This window comes from Carcharodon carcharias, chromosome 2 (genome assembly GCF_017639515.1).
Source record: "Carcharodon carcharias isolate sCarCar2 chromosome 2, sCarCar2.pri, whole genome shotgun sequence".
NCBI lineage: Eukaryota > Metazoa > Chordata > Chondrichthyes > Lamniformes > Lamnidae > Carcharodon > Carcharodon carcharias.
In genome coordinates this window covers 26,667,027-26,682,543 of record NC_054468.1, presented here as the reverse complement: position 1 = coordinate 26,682,543, position 15,517 = coordinate 26,667,027, and positions in this window count along the sequence as shown.

Here is a 15,517-nt window from a genome sequence, read left to right as displayed (position 1 = left end):
ACAAATCCATAAGTCCCGCTCCTGAACCTAGCCCCTGCCATTTTCACGGGGCAGGGGTGGGGGCAGGGCTGGGAATAGGGACAGCTTCTAAACAGTACATTTGTGGTTCATGAAAGGAACTCCGCTTTTAAAGTGCAGCTGCCTCAGCCAGACCTGATTTTGGCTAGTGGGATATCCAAAACACAACTTGTGCACTTTAGCCCTGATAGGATATGGTCTAAAGCTGCCAGAGTTCTTTGGAGAAGTAGGTACCCTATTGGAGAGATAGGATGCCCTTTCGGTCATCACACCAGGACACCTTTGGGGGAGGCAAGGTTCCCTTTGGGATTGTTAAAATTAGACATGAATGTGTGTAAAAAGTGCTTAAGCTCAGTGCAACTGTACACTCATTTGAACTTTCAAGAGAAATGTCAAGAGAACTGACTATCTGTCAAGGGATTTAAGTCTCCTGCCCTTTACATATTTGAAAGAGCTGAATGCAGTGTTAAAAAAAACTGCCTGCTATTTTACTCTGTCTATTAATTTAAGTCTGAGGGTTATCATTACAGGATTAGTGCTGTATGACTGATTTCACAACCATTCATCATCAGACTGGGGTGTCTGTCAGTCCATAGTTTGATTGACAGCTCAAATTTGCAACAAACTCTTTCAAGTGTGCCTATGACTACAAATGCTTATTTTTGTAAGGAATTAAAGGAGGCTAAATGTAGTGAATACATTTTTATCATTGAGATTGTTTTTTTGGATAATGAATTCATTGCTTAAGAACTTTATTTACTCTCAGCATGGCTCCTGAGGTCTGCCCCTGGTGGAAACTAGGTAAGTTAGCATGGTAGATGCAAGAGCAAAGGATAATGGGTGGGGGACATGAGTTGAGACTAAGTTGGCATAGTGTCTGTAAAAGGCCATCGGGGTGGGTAGAGAAGCATAAGTTGGCAAGGAGGGTAAGAGGAGCCGTGGGGGTGGTTGGGGACATCCATTGGCATGGAGGGTGTGAGGGGCCATGGGGGATTTGTGGGTGGCATAGCTTGGCATGGATTGGCATAGGTGGTGTGTGTGAGTGGTGAGGGGGTGTGAATGGGGGGGAGGGCTGGACGGATGTTTATCGTTTCATTCATTTTTCTATATCTTCGACAAAATGCCAGAGCACCAAGGCTGGCCTTTCACCCAGCCCATCTCCACATCCGACAGCTTCCGAACTCTTTCCTGAGTCGCCCGCCACAACTCCCATTACAACCACCACCCCCACCATGCAAACCACCCCCATCCCATCCCCCACTCCGCCCCAGGACTGAAAATCTAAACTTCTGGGGCACTTTTTCCTGGGCGGGGCTTATGGAGCCAGAACTGGGGAGCGAAAATTCAGGCTAATAAGTCCAAAACAATACTGCATTTTAAAAAAAAAATGATTATGACGTTTCTCATACACCCCTCTTCACAAGCTTTTAAGTTCAAAAATTTATCTCCTTGGGTAGTGATCACACTCAAGCGCTGTGGAGGAAAACAGATGGCAAAGTTAATTGGAAAAAGAACTCATTTGCATCAGATTACAGATTAAAACATTCAGGTGAATATGGGTTGCTGTTCTTAAATTTCATTTATCAAATTTATGAATCTGAAACTTATATTTGTAATCCGTTCTGGTCGACTTGCTTGTGCACAATAAACGTGAAGCACTATTGCCTGAATTGGACAGCAGGTGGCATCTGAACTCCAATCCAGCCTAAACTGAATTAAGGTCGGGATAAATGAAAATCTATCACAAACTAGAGGTGAATTGTCAACTTGCCATCCATGTGTAAAACTGGGGTTATGGGGCAGCCTCCCAACCTTCTTTACTACTGTTGTCAGTGAAAATCGACTCATTTCTATAGTGGGAGGCCAATTTCCCTTCCATCAATTGTACACCCAGGCAGCAATTTGAAAATCTAACCCATTATGTCTGATTTTTTTAAAAGCAATCTGGTCCCCCCCCAGGTGTCAGGATATCCTTTTTTTTTTAACCAAATATAAACAACAGAAACAACTAAGAATTATGATATTTTAAATGTTGTCTGTGTTTTCTTCCATTTCTAATGCTATTTTCCCCAATTATTTAAACAATGAGTCTCAATAACATAACTGGCAAGTACTGAACTGGTGAATTATCAAGGTCTACTGCTAGGAAACCACATTATCATTAGAGATACAAGACAGGAAATGGCTCCCAGCAATGTTATCTTGGGTAGAGGCATTAACCTACATGTCTCACTATTTTAAATGAACTAACACTTCCATTAAAAAGCATGAAGAGGAATTTAATTGGACTATGCTAAGCATTCATAAGATAACATCACTGATTGCCATTGCTAGTCTTGTCCAATAGATCCAAGGTTTGTCTTACATCAGTTGTATGTGCGAATTTAGCTGCTGCGTCTTGTTCAGACCCAGTCGTCATTACCAGAGTATTTCTATTGATGGCAGTCATTGTTTAATTAAAACCTAAAATTTAATCAAAATGGAAAGACCAAAGCAAAAAGGTGCCAAGACTAATTTCAAATCTTTTTCACTGCTTTAATTTTATTTTAAGCCACCATAATCTTTCCCCAGAAAGGCTGTTAGCAGCAGTACACCTTTTTAAATCTAACAGCTGTACAGGAGTGCAATTTAATATTCATTATTTTTTCCTTGATGTTCCATAAAGGTGCTATATATGAATGCAAGCGAAAGCAAAGGTGCTTGAAAAACTTGGTTGTGAACTCCTATTTATTGATGACTCTGTTCTAATGGCTCAATCCCAATATGATTTGCAAAAAAATCATGAGCTACTCTGGAACAGCATGCCTGCAATTTGGTATGACAATGAGCCATAAATAGATGATGGTACTCTTCCAAACTGCCTGAGGTAAGGGATGCACTCCACCTACCATCACTATTGACAATCATACACTTCAGGCTTTGGACAGCTTCACCTTCCTGCCTAAAGAAGTTCTTATCGATAGAGAAGTTTCTTGCAGGTTTTTTTTTTGGCAAATTAGTAAATGCCTCTGAGGCAAGAAAGCAATCAAACTGCAGATCAAACTCAAAATATATAGGGCTGTCGTTCTGACAACGTATTTACGCCACATTAAGAAACTGAATGACTTTCACATAAGTCGCCCGAGACAACTAATGAACAGCAGATGGCTAAACAAGATTGCTGACAAAGAAATTCTTGAAATAAATTTGACATGCCAAGCATAGATGCTCTGAGCATGAAGGCACAGCCATGCTGTTCAGGTAATTTGGTGCAAATGTCTGATAGATGAATACTGAAGAAGATCTTTTGTGGCATATTGAGAACTGGGGCTCATGCTAGATTCTGAAAAAGCATAAAATAAGTGACCATCTGTGGAGTCACTTACTTAAGATAAGTGTGGTGAAAAGCCAAACGTGAATCCAGTTCTTCCTATTAGATTGGCGATGCTGAGGAAGTTTCACCTGAAAAATCAAGGGGCCAGATTTTGCTGTAGAATTAATAATGAAGCTAAGCTGTTGTTTATGCGGAAAGACTCAGGTCTTCCGGATTCTGGATCATCGGAGACCGGACATATGACCCCAAATGAGCATCGGACCTGTGGAAATCCCGAAGCACCGGCATCCATGAGAATTACCCGGGAAGTTTGAACTTCCAGTGGGCAATTCCACTGCTCCCAGAAACCCTCCGACAAAATCTCCACCTCTGACTGGGACTTACATGAATAGTTAGCTGGGAAATGTTAGACAGAAAAATCCAATCTAACTCCTGGGTAACTACAGAACTGACACAACAATCACTCACACTGACCCTGCCCTGACTCCCTCCTTGACCCTGACAAACCCCTGACCCCAAAACAATCCCATGACCTCCCGACTACCTCATGGCCCAAGACGATATGACCATTCCCCCAATCACCCAGCTAGCATCACGACAAGACCTGACTAGCCCCCGCACTGGCAACCCATCCTGACCCATCCCGACTACCTCCTGACCCACCTACCATCTCACCCACCTGCCACCCTATCCACCCGTCACCCTACACACCTGCCACCTCACTCATCTGCCACTTTACCTACTTACCTCACCCACCCTACCCACTTACCCCGCCCACTTGTCCCGCCCACCTACCCACCCTACCAAATTACCCCATTCCCTCACTCACCCATTCATGAACATTCATCCATTCACTCATTCACTTACATTCACGCTGGGCATTTAAACTTACCATACAGCAGTTGGTGCCGTTAAAAGAGGGCATGTCTTGTCTTCCCCAACATTACAACATTGTGATGAAGCTCTGCAATGGATGCTGCACTCTGCATTTCTGGAGGAGCCGGGGTTGGAAGATCCAGCAAGAAATGCGGAGGAGTGTCTAGGCAGGGAAAAGTTCGAGCCATATGGCAACATCCAGCCACCACATATTCACAGCTGAATGCTAAAAGCCAGAAATTGCTATCCAATATGCAATGTTCTTCCAAATGTTTCTCTAAAATGTCATCTCACCATATAGCCCTCTATTCAGGTACTTTGGGCGGACTGTAGATTGTATACTTACCTTCATAGGTATAATCTCAACTCACCAGAAAAGATTAAGGTTTGTCTATTCCAGATTCCATTCATTTTAACCAAGTACTAAGCCTTAATTACTGCCAACCAACCTCTCTGGCACTGATAATTGATGATCACAAGTGTGAAATTTCATTCCTTCAGATTTTAAATTATGGTCGGAGACTTTCTGTTTCTGTTATATCTTTTAATATAACTTTTCTTTCCATCTCTGTTTTTGCATTCAACATTTGGTTTGAAATTGAACTCACAATTGTAATTGACTCTACCTGGCTCAGACGCAGCACTGCTCATAAACAATTCTTCAATCTAATTGGTTAAGGAAAGATAAGGGTGGAGTTTTAATGAAGCCTGCAAGTGCAGGAAATGTGACATGCAGGGTGACTGAATTAGGTGGGATGCAAAATTTCGCTTTCCTGACAGCAGGTGGAGATGAAAATGTATTTTTTCAGCAATAAACAGAGAGTAGTGGTTAATGGATGTTTCTCAGGCTGGATAAAATTGTGTGTTGGAGGGTGGTTCAATCAAAGCATTCAAAAGGGAAATAGACTATTATTTGAAAAGGAAACATGCAGGGTTACGGGAAGAAGGCGGGAGAATGGAGCTAAGTGAATTGCTCTTTCAGAGAGCCAGTGCAGACACGATGAGCCAAATGGCATCCTTTTGTGTTGTAACAATTCTGTGATCCTGTGATTTGACACAAAGCAAATTCTAATTATTTCACCTAATGAACATTAAAATTTATTCATCCTCTTCCATCATGGTCACCTTCTAGCCTGATCACCTAGATTTAAAAGCTTATAAACTACACAGTACCAATCTATTTACTAATGATGTTGTGGATTTTGCTAATTCTGTGGAAACTCTGCCGATACTGTTATGGGCCTTCCAGAAGGCCCACATAAATAGGCACAATCTGTCTGACCTGCAGCTGAGCCTCCAAAAGGAAACACATGGTGCACATATGTACCAAAGTAATAATGACAGTATGGTCAACATAAATTGAGGAACTAAGAAAGCATAAAAGAGCAAACAATCTCAGATGAATTACCTCAGATTATATACTACATCCCACCAAATGTGGCCTCCTAAGGTTTTGATTCCTTTCTTGGTATCTGTATTATCCTGTTGTATGCAAATCAAATGTTCTTGTTAGGTAGATGTATGTAGAAGGATTGACTTTGGACTCAGAGATGGGGAGCAGGAAGGGAGTCAGATGGCTGAAGTAGACCATTGACTTTAGAGCTTCGGATTTATCAGTTTGTTTGCTGTTTCTTCTGGCCTTGCCTCCTGCCCTGTTTTGGCCTTCTGGTTCTCTAAAGAAGAGAACCAGAAGAGGGTCTTGGGGCCATATATACTACCAGGCAGTGTCCACATGGTCAGTGGACAAGGCCATAGCTTCCTCTTGGCAACTACATTAGTTAATTATGTGGCTACCATTCATTGGCATTATCCATCAATGATAATCTTTAAACTGTCTACTTGTCCATTAGGCACTGGCCCAAATCTCCTGAGCAGCAGCAATGATCAGCAGATTGCCAGTGCACTTGAAGGTTCCCCCAACTCGATACTACTGCACCTTTCTGGGATCTTCCGATCCCAGCTTTCACAGGAATGTGCAGCACAGAGTGCCTTGGGGAACTCCATTGGACCATTGTAGAGTCAGGGGAAGACAGGCTATTGCCCCTTTTTATGGCACTAACTGCCATATGGTAAAGTCCAGTCTTTCAATGTGAGTGAATGGATGAGTGAATGGGTGAGTGGATGGGTGAGTGGATGGGTGAGTGGATGAATCAGTGATTAGGTGGGTGGGAAGATGGGTGAGTGGGTAGGTGGGTGGATTGGGTAAGTGAATAGGGTGTGTAGGGTGGGTAAGTGGGTGAGTAGGAGGTGGGTAGGATTGGTAGATGGGTGAGTAGGAGGTGGGTAGGGTTGGTAGGTGGGTGAGGTGGGTAGGTGGATGAGGTGGGTCAGGCAAGAAACGTTTCTCTCTCCACAGATGCTGCCAGACCTGCTGCGTTTTCCCACCATCTTCTGATTTTACTATTGCCACTATTGAATTTTGGATTCAATTCCCCTACTTGAAGATTGGCCTGGCCATCACCTGGTTCCCCATCTCATATCCATTAGAATCTACTGATGAGAACCAAGGAGACCCTATTCTGATCATCCCCAAGTTAAGGGCTCCAGGCGGATGCACCTGTTCCAAATGGTTTGGAATCGATTGCATTCTTCAATCCACATGGACTCTTGCTGGGGGCTAGACAGACAAACAACTATCCACACTTCTGACAGCCGCATTATCCTCCCAGTCAGAATTTCATAGGAACTAAACCCTTACTCTTGGAGGGAGTGCCACTAATAACCATTAGAAAGTGGAGTAGCAGACTGTTCCACTCCATCACTGAGTTAGTGAGGACTTTCACTTACCGATATTTCTTGGTTTGGTTCATTTGTTCCACTATTCCTGCTGCTTTGGGATTATATGGGATGTGAAAGTGTGATGCAGTCCCCAATAATCTGAGAATTATTTCTTATCACCTGGTTTGCAAAATGGGAACCTTGATCAGATGTGATATTTTCTGGCAGACCTTGCCTGGGGAAAGCATACTCACTCAATCAGGTCACCTGCAATTTAATTTGTGGCAGTCTTGATGGCAGGGAAATTTCCACCCATTTTGAAAAACAATCTACTGCCACCAGATCAAACTCTTTGCCACGAGAAGTACGAGGCAGGGGCCAATACGTTCAGTCCGGAGGGATTTCAATGTTCCTTTTCCATGGGTTGGTGGGATTCTGATTTTTGGGCCTGGATCATAGTGGACACAGATAAAACACTGATCCACCACTTGCCTCATGTTAGGCCATCACACATTTGGATAATTTCTGTGTTAGGCTCTCTCCTTCCTGATGTCCATTGAACATGTGTGCCGATTGAGCAATTTTGACCCATAGACAGCTGGGGGTTATCATCCAATTTTGAAACAGCAATAATTGATCTGGTTCCCATGTGATGTCCTCTCCGTTACTGGAACAACATGGCTTGCCTGATTGCTTGAATCAAAGGGTCCAGACTCTGTGCTTCCACCAATATTGGACTATTCTGACGGGTGGACTGCATCAGGGTCATAGCCACGGCTGGAGATGCCCATTCCTCCCCACTCTTCTGGAAGCTTCTGGACAATTCAACAGGCTTTCAGTTCCCATCCTTTTGCAGACCATTTTTAAGATGTGCTTTAACCTTCACTATAGCCATAGGATGTTGCCACTACTTTGCTTGGTTAAGGACATATTGTAATAATTCAGCCATAGGGAGTGGTTTGCTATCTGCAGAGGCAAAGCTTCTCTTTTCTGAAACATGCCAAGGTTCCTTTAAACAGAAATCCTCCCTCTATCCTGTTGGACCTCCCTAATTGGTTGAACAGCCTGGAGGCAGGCTTTTAATTGGTTTGCTCTGGTAAAGAGCAGCTGGAAGGCCTGCATGTCTGGAGTACGGGTTCATAACCCAAAAGTGGTCCTGCCGCTGTGTCAGAGACTAAGGCAATAAAATTCACACAGCATCTCATTTTCTGAAGTCTATTTTTAGATGACTGGTGAGAACAAATTTTGCTGGAAATAAACTCCCACTGACTCAATAGTGATCCTAGTTACACCAGGTTGGAGATCTTGGGCTGGAATTTGCTCTCATCAAAGGACAAATACGCTTGCACTTACCCACGGACTTTCTAGGGGGTTTTGTACTGCAATACACTGTAAATAAAGGAGACAAAAAAATGGGCAGAATTTCATCAGCTACATACGGTTCACCACTTCAGCTCTCTTACTTTTTCCCATTTTCCATGCAATTAAAATTAAAATTAAAAGTGCTGGTAGTGTGCAAGGGAGATTCTGCGATGGGGAAGCTTTTTAGTGATGAAACTTACAATCAGCTGATAATAGAACAGCTGCAGACAGGCTATAAAAGGGCCTCCTGGTCAAGCAAGGAGGCTTAGTATCGTGGCCAAAACTTTCCTACTCAACTCCATTGCCATTAACATTAGGCTTATTGAAAGTAAAAAGGTAACATGGGTGTTTTTTTCAAATTTAAATTTCACTTGCAAATATTTCACATTACATCGGTTTCACTTTATTCATGTGTGGATCAGCTCTATTTGTTGAGACCAACTTAGTCAGAGTCTAAATGTACTGGCACACAGCATGGTTGGCGTACATTGATGATTACAGGGCAGTTAGGGACATTTCTTTATCATGCAAGAAACTATGTTTTTTTTTGTTCACTCTTCATTGAATATCCATGTTATTGTCCAGTTATGCTTGCCACTGCAGGACATGGCTGAACTTGCAAGCTTAGCATCCAAGTTTGGCAGTTAACTGTCAGTCAGTATTAACTGGTGCACTCTCCATGGCAACCAATCAGAGTCCACTTGCCAACCAATTGGCACTCTCTTCTCATGCAGTTTCCAGTTATTGCTTCCCCTGACATGGGTATTGTGGTGATTGTCCTGATGAGTGCAAGATGAAAAGCTTTGACATAATGTCTTTTTTCAGCCATACTCAAGTTCTGAACTACCAAATGACTATTTGTACACTCTCTGTTCCCTGTCACTCATCCAATTCATGTCCATGTTGTTATTGTCCCTTTTATTCCATGAGCTATAACTTTTCTCACAAGTCTGTTATGCAGCACTACATCAAATGTCTTTTGGATGTCCATGTGCACTACATCAACAGCATTGCCCTCATCAATCCTCTTTGTTACCTCTTCAAAAAAACTCCAGTAAGTTAGTTAAACACAATTTTCCCTTAAGAAATCCATGCTGGCTTTCTTTAATTAATCTACATTTGTCCATATGACTATTAATTTTGTCCCGAGTTATTGTCTCTAGAAGTTTCTCTACCACCGCAGTTAACTGACATGCCTATGGTTGCTGGGCATACCTTTAGACCCTTTTTTGAACAAGGGTGTAACGTTTGTAATTCTCCAGTCCTCCAGGACCATCCCTGAGCTTAAGGAAGACTGAAAAATTGTAGCCAATGCCTCTGCAATTTCCATTCTCACTTCCCTCAGTATCCTTGGATGCATTTCATCCAGTCCTGTTGCCTTATCAACTTTCAGTAAAGACAGCCAACCAATACCTCCTCCTTATCCATTTTAAACCCATCTAGCACATGAATTACCTCCACTTTCACCGTGGTCTGGGTAACATCTTCTTCCTTGGCAAAGACAGATGCAAAGTATTCATTTTATACCTCAGCTATACCTTCCATTTCTGTGCGTAAATCCCCTTCTTGGTTCCTAATCAGCCCTACTCTTCTTTTACCACTCTTTTACTATTTATAGGACTTTGGGATTCCCTTTTAGGTTGGCTGCCAGTCTCTTCTCATACTCTCTCTTTGCTTCTGAACCTTCAATATTCAGCCTGGTTCTGAATTATATTTTATACCTTTGTCATAAGCACACTTTTTATTCTTTATTTTAATTTCTACCTCTATTGTCAACCAGGGAGCTCTGGATTTGTATGCGCTACCTTTCTCTTTCGAGAGAAAATACCTTGATTTATGTGGTGAAGCTATCTCTTTCTTGAAGGTAGCCCATTGATCAGCTGTCATTTTTCCTGTCAACCTTTGACTCCAATTTATTTGGCCCAGACCCATTCTTACTCCCATTAAAGTTGGCTTTCCCCCAATTAATTATTCTTACTCTGGATTGTCCAGATTGCTTGGAATGTCCCAAAGTTAATCATTTCTTGAGGTTATTGTCAGATAAGGATATGTGTTAATATCAGAAATCAGTTGGGACAATGGAATGGCAGAAAACCGATGAATAGACTGGCCAGTAATCACATTAAATATCTAAAATGTCCAAGACACCTCCTGTTCCTTTGTAATATGAGGCGGATACATCAGGTTAAATTGATTAACAGTTAAATCATCAAGATGGCCATTATGTCGAGGTTTGGTGAGAAAAAAATCTCATTTCAATATGCATCCTGGGCATGTGACTCACATCAAAGAGAAAAGTCCTTCCATGAGATCTAGAAATTCTTTTAGTGGCAGATGGATAAAGAGCGATACTTAAGAATGGGTAGCAGCCATCATCTAGTTAGAGCTCACGGGACAGCCAGGGATCCATCACTTAAAAAGATAAAAGCAAAATACTATGGATGCTGGAAATCTGAAACAAAAACAAAAATAGCTGGAAAAACTCAGCAGGTCTGACAGCATCTGCAGAGAGGGATGCAGGGAGAGAGCTTATATTCCACCTCATTTCTATATTTCTTAGTTCTGATGAAGAGTCATACGGACTCGAAACGTTAACTTCAAAAGATAAGATTGATCGATTTAGCTCTGCAGGAAACCAGGTTGTATGAATCTAGTTATAAGACTTACTGTGCTGTTGGTGCAGGAGTAAGAAACAATACCTTTGTACCTGAACCACAAGGAACCATTTAGTTGAGTTTAAAGAGATTTCTTTGCACCTCAGTCATCTAACAATGACTTTAGAAAGGGAAATAATATTTTTGGATGATTTTTTCAAAGTCATAGGATAAAAGAGTGAGCAAGCAACTGCACTAATAACAAAGGTGCAATTGTTAATGAATCAATTGGCATCAGCCAATCTACCTTTTCTATAGATAAATTTGACAAGAACTCAGAGAATGAAAGAGTGTAACATTTACCAGAAACAGAAAAGTCTTCACAGAATTGGGTGTGGGGAATGGACTAGCCTTCACAGAGCAACAATTTTTAATTTTTTAATTATAATACTGTCCATATACCTCAGAAATATAGCTACCAGAAGACAGTAAGTTCTTATAAATATGTTGTTCTGTGCTACAGAAAGCTACAATTACATATTTCATTCTTTTCTAAATGTTTGTGGTTGATATTTATGCACACAGATATATTAAGTATTTCTGCAGGACACAAGGTGCCAGCAAGTGTTTTAGCCACCTCCCTTGCAATGTTAAACTGTTGCCATTCTCTGAGTAAAACATTCCCATCTTAGGCTTTCCTTTTATACTTTTATAAAGGATCCATAGGTTTTCATTTGTATACACCACCATTTTAAGCTAATTTAACATTTCTCAACAGCAAATGTTTAATTTTGGATTATCTACAGTCAGTTATTTGGTTGCTCTTTTATTAGAAGTTCAAAGACATCCTTTCTCTTTATAAAGATTTTGGACCAATAGATGCAGTTCTTTCATAATGAAGTGTGGTATTTGCCTTTGTAACTTCAGGGGTGAAATCCATCTTGCACAATATGGGCAACAGTGAATCGGAAATCTGTTTTACACTCTGGTCAATATTTATTTGAAATGAAAATTGCACCACAATGGGCTACTGATTTACACTACAGCCCAAGACATGTTTCACCCCTTTTTGAAGTTAGATGAGATGAATCACATATTTAGGGGTTGAAATTCATCTTGGGCTGTAGCACTAAGTGAGTGGTATATTGACTGCGTGATATTCAGTTCCATTGTCTTCAATAGAACTGAATGGAAAGTGGACCATAAAACAGACAGCTGATGTGTAGCCATCCATTTCAAGCTACGGCCCAAGGCAAATTTCTGTCCCATAACTCCTGTTTATTATAAGACACATTCATTAATTAATTCCTGGCGATTTGAACTGGTGAGTCATTGTAACATCACTAAATTCACATTGATGGTTTTTGTTAGCAGTAAATTACCATAGAATAATAAGGGGAAGATTATATGATAGGTGTCCATTATTTGCAAATAAATCATGTAATGTGCACCGAAACACATAAACCAACTCATAGGAATATCTTTTGATTCAACTTCTCCACACATTTATGCCTAACAGCTTCTTCAAGCCAATTTTGTTGAAGTGCAAATATTGATCTCCAAAAACATCAGCATCAAGTTAAAAATTTTACATTTGATTATAAATCACCAGCTCATCAGATGAGGAAGACCTTTCAATGATCATCCATTCAGAAAGACTCTACTGTTCCCCATTACCTCAGCCAGTTGGCAATTCGAGGTGTATTTCAATCTTTACATGAAGAAGAGATTTTTAAGAGAAGTCCCAAATTTTCCTTCTCTGAACTTCCCATAAGGAATGGCTCTCCTTGCTTTTATCTCAGAGATCAGAACTGGGCACATTGTTCGACTTACGCTCTGATCAATGCATTCTACAGTTAGAGGATGACTTTGTCTGAGTTGTCACATAGTGGGTAGCTGAGTATTTGTTGATGGATTTCAATATGGCATTCATGCTTTGAAGGGATTGTGCCAAGAAAAGCTTGAGGATAGTGCAAACTAAAGAGTGCCTGACTGGAGAAGATGGTGTTATTCAATACATATGCTAGTTGTTTTAATCACAAGTGTCTGTTAGTGACTAAAATTATAAGCACATGATACTAAAAAAACAACCCCATATAAAATACACAGCGCCTTTCCTATTTATACTCATTGCACCTTTCTCTGATCTAATTATTGTTAGATTTATATTTAACCTCACAGTTTGTTCATTTTAGGAAGCTTCTTAGAAAGAGAAACTCCTTCCTCTCAAAAAAAAGGTGCACCTTTACAATCTGTGCGCCTGTTAAAGCAACATTGAAACACAAAGATTCAAGAGGTAGTTTAAATGGAGAACTACAGAGCTGCAACCTAACATAATGAAGCTGAGACATGAAAAGATGCGTTTAAGTTTTGGGTTCTCAAAGACAGAGAGATGATCTTAAAGCAATAAGTAACACGTTAAACAATATGGAGAAAGTAGAAAACAAAAACAGAATTACCTGGAAAAACTCAGCAGGTCTGGCAGCATCGGCGGAGAAGAAAAGAGTTGACGTTTCGAGTCCTCATGACCCTTCGACAGAACTCAGTTTTTTTGTCTTTATCTCTGTGGAGAAAGTAGATTTAGGATTCTACTTCAAGCTAAGCAATGACAGAAGGACAAAGGGACTCAAGGGAAGCCAATAAATGGGAATCATTCAGTCATTTAGGAAACAATTAGGTGACATGAAAGGGAGATTGTGGTGCCTTTCTGGAGGTCTTGTGGCACAGTGGGTGGCATCCCTGCCTCTAAGCCTGAAGTTCTGAGTTCAAGTCCGACTCCAGGACTTGATGACCATGAAATGTGCATTCAAAAAATGGCCACACCGGTTGGTTATCAACTGGAAAATCCTTCCAATACACCTAAGGCAGGTGGTAAGAGTAGGGGAGTCTACTGGTCAGCCATGCTTGATATGGAGTGGCGCCCCTCAAGCTATTGGGTGGAATTTTCCCAGAATTGCATTAAGTGCAGTAGCTGGCAGGTAAAATGGAGTCTTACCCACCGACGAAAATGGTGGGTTTTCACGACGTATTGTCCCGAGCACGCCTCATTATTTATTCACTCCCGCGAAACATGCCGTTTCCATGGCGACGGGCTCTCATTCACCCACTGTTGCATCACGCTGGCCATCATCTTTAAAAGGAAGCCGCCAGCAAAGCGCTCATCACCACCAGCTCACCACCACTGCCCAGGAGACATGTCCAGCAAAGGAAAAAAGCACTGCAGCCCCCCCGCTTCAATGACGAGTCCCTCAAGCGACTGCTGGATGCCCTGAAGGCCCACTGGGCTGTGCTGTACCCCTGCTCTGGCCACAGATGGGCAGCAAAGTCACCAACCCGGTTTGAGAGGCGGTGGCAGTGATGGTCAGCACGAATGTCCTGCAGAGGAGGGCAGCCTCCCAGTGCTGCAAAAGGATGAATGATCTCCTCTGTTCCACCAAGGCAAGTCACTCTTCTCATCACTCCCAACTCACACACTTACAAACCCATCACACATCTAGAGGGCCCTCACTCACTGCCAGTGCAAGGGACCTCACCATTCACTCTTTCACACACACACCATCATAGTCCTCAACCCGTCCATGGGACCACGCACCACCCACACAGGCCAGGCATACTTATCATCTGGCCTGGCAGGTATCCTGATACACTCTCCCCATCTCTATCCATGCAGGACAACCTGGCACCCAACAGGAGGGAAAGGCCACAGACAGGTGGAGGGATGTTGGAGATTAAAGTTCTGACAGAATTCAAAAACAGAGTCATCCGGCTGGCCAGCGATGACTAGGACCGGTCCTGTGCTGACGGTGAGGTCGGTGCTGCTTTACCAAGTGAGGATCCAGCAGTGCAACATCCATCAGACAACCATGCTGTGTGATGTATCCTCTTTCACAGGCCACTGCCATGCACTAATTATCTCCCTTTGCTTTCGCAGGCACAGCTGCCAAACTGTTGACAGAGCCCATGACCCAAGGCCTCCAATGAAGCCCCGAAGAAACTTCTGAAGAGGAATCTGAAGGCACCGTCCCTGAAATCCCGTCACAGCGCTCACCCACACCCTCCACTAGTGCAGAGACACGCACCTCGGTGGGACCTAGCTTTAGAATAGCCCGGGATCACAATCTGGTGAGCACATTGCACTGTCTGATCCACAGCAGGCAGAGACAGGGACATCCCAGGTCCCCGGCACTCGGAGGACTGCTGGAGGCCAGAACATTGCTGAGTCTGAGTCAAATGATGAGCCTCTGGAATCGATCATGTCACAGTCACTGGAGTTGCAAAGACAAACTAGGGAATGTCAGGAAGGGATGTCCATTGCACTCCTCAGATTGCAAGGCACGATGGAGAAGTCCATCTGTCTTCAGGCTGAGGTGATAGCACCAGCATTGCAATGCACCAAGGTCAACAATGTCAGGATGGCAGCTGCCATGGAGACCTAGGCCCAGGACGTCACTCCTACACTGTTGCACGGGCTTAAGTCCATCACTGATGCCATAGTTGGCCTCCAACAATGTGTACGCAACAGGAGTGCTGGGCAACTCAATCTCACTCCAGCTACCCCTTCCACTCACAGAGTCAACCAGGGGCCCTCGGGCACCCAGAGGGAGGAGGATCAGCAGGTGCACGCTCCGGGGCCATC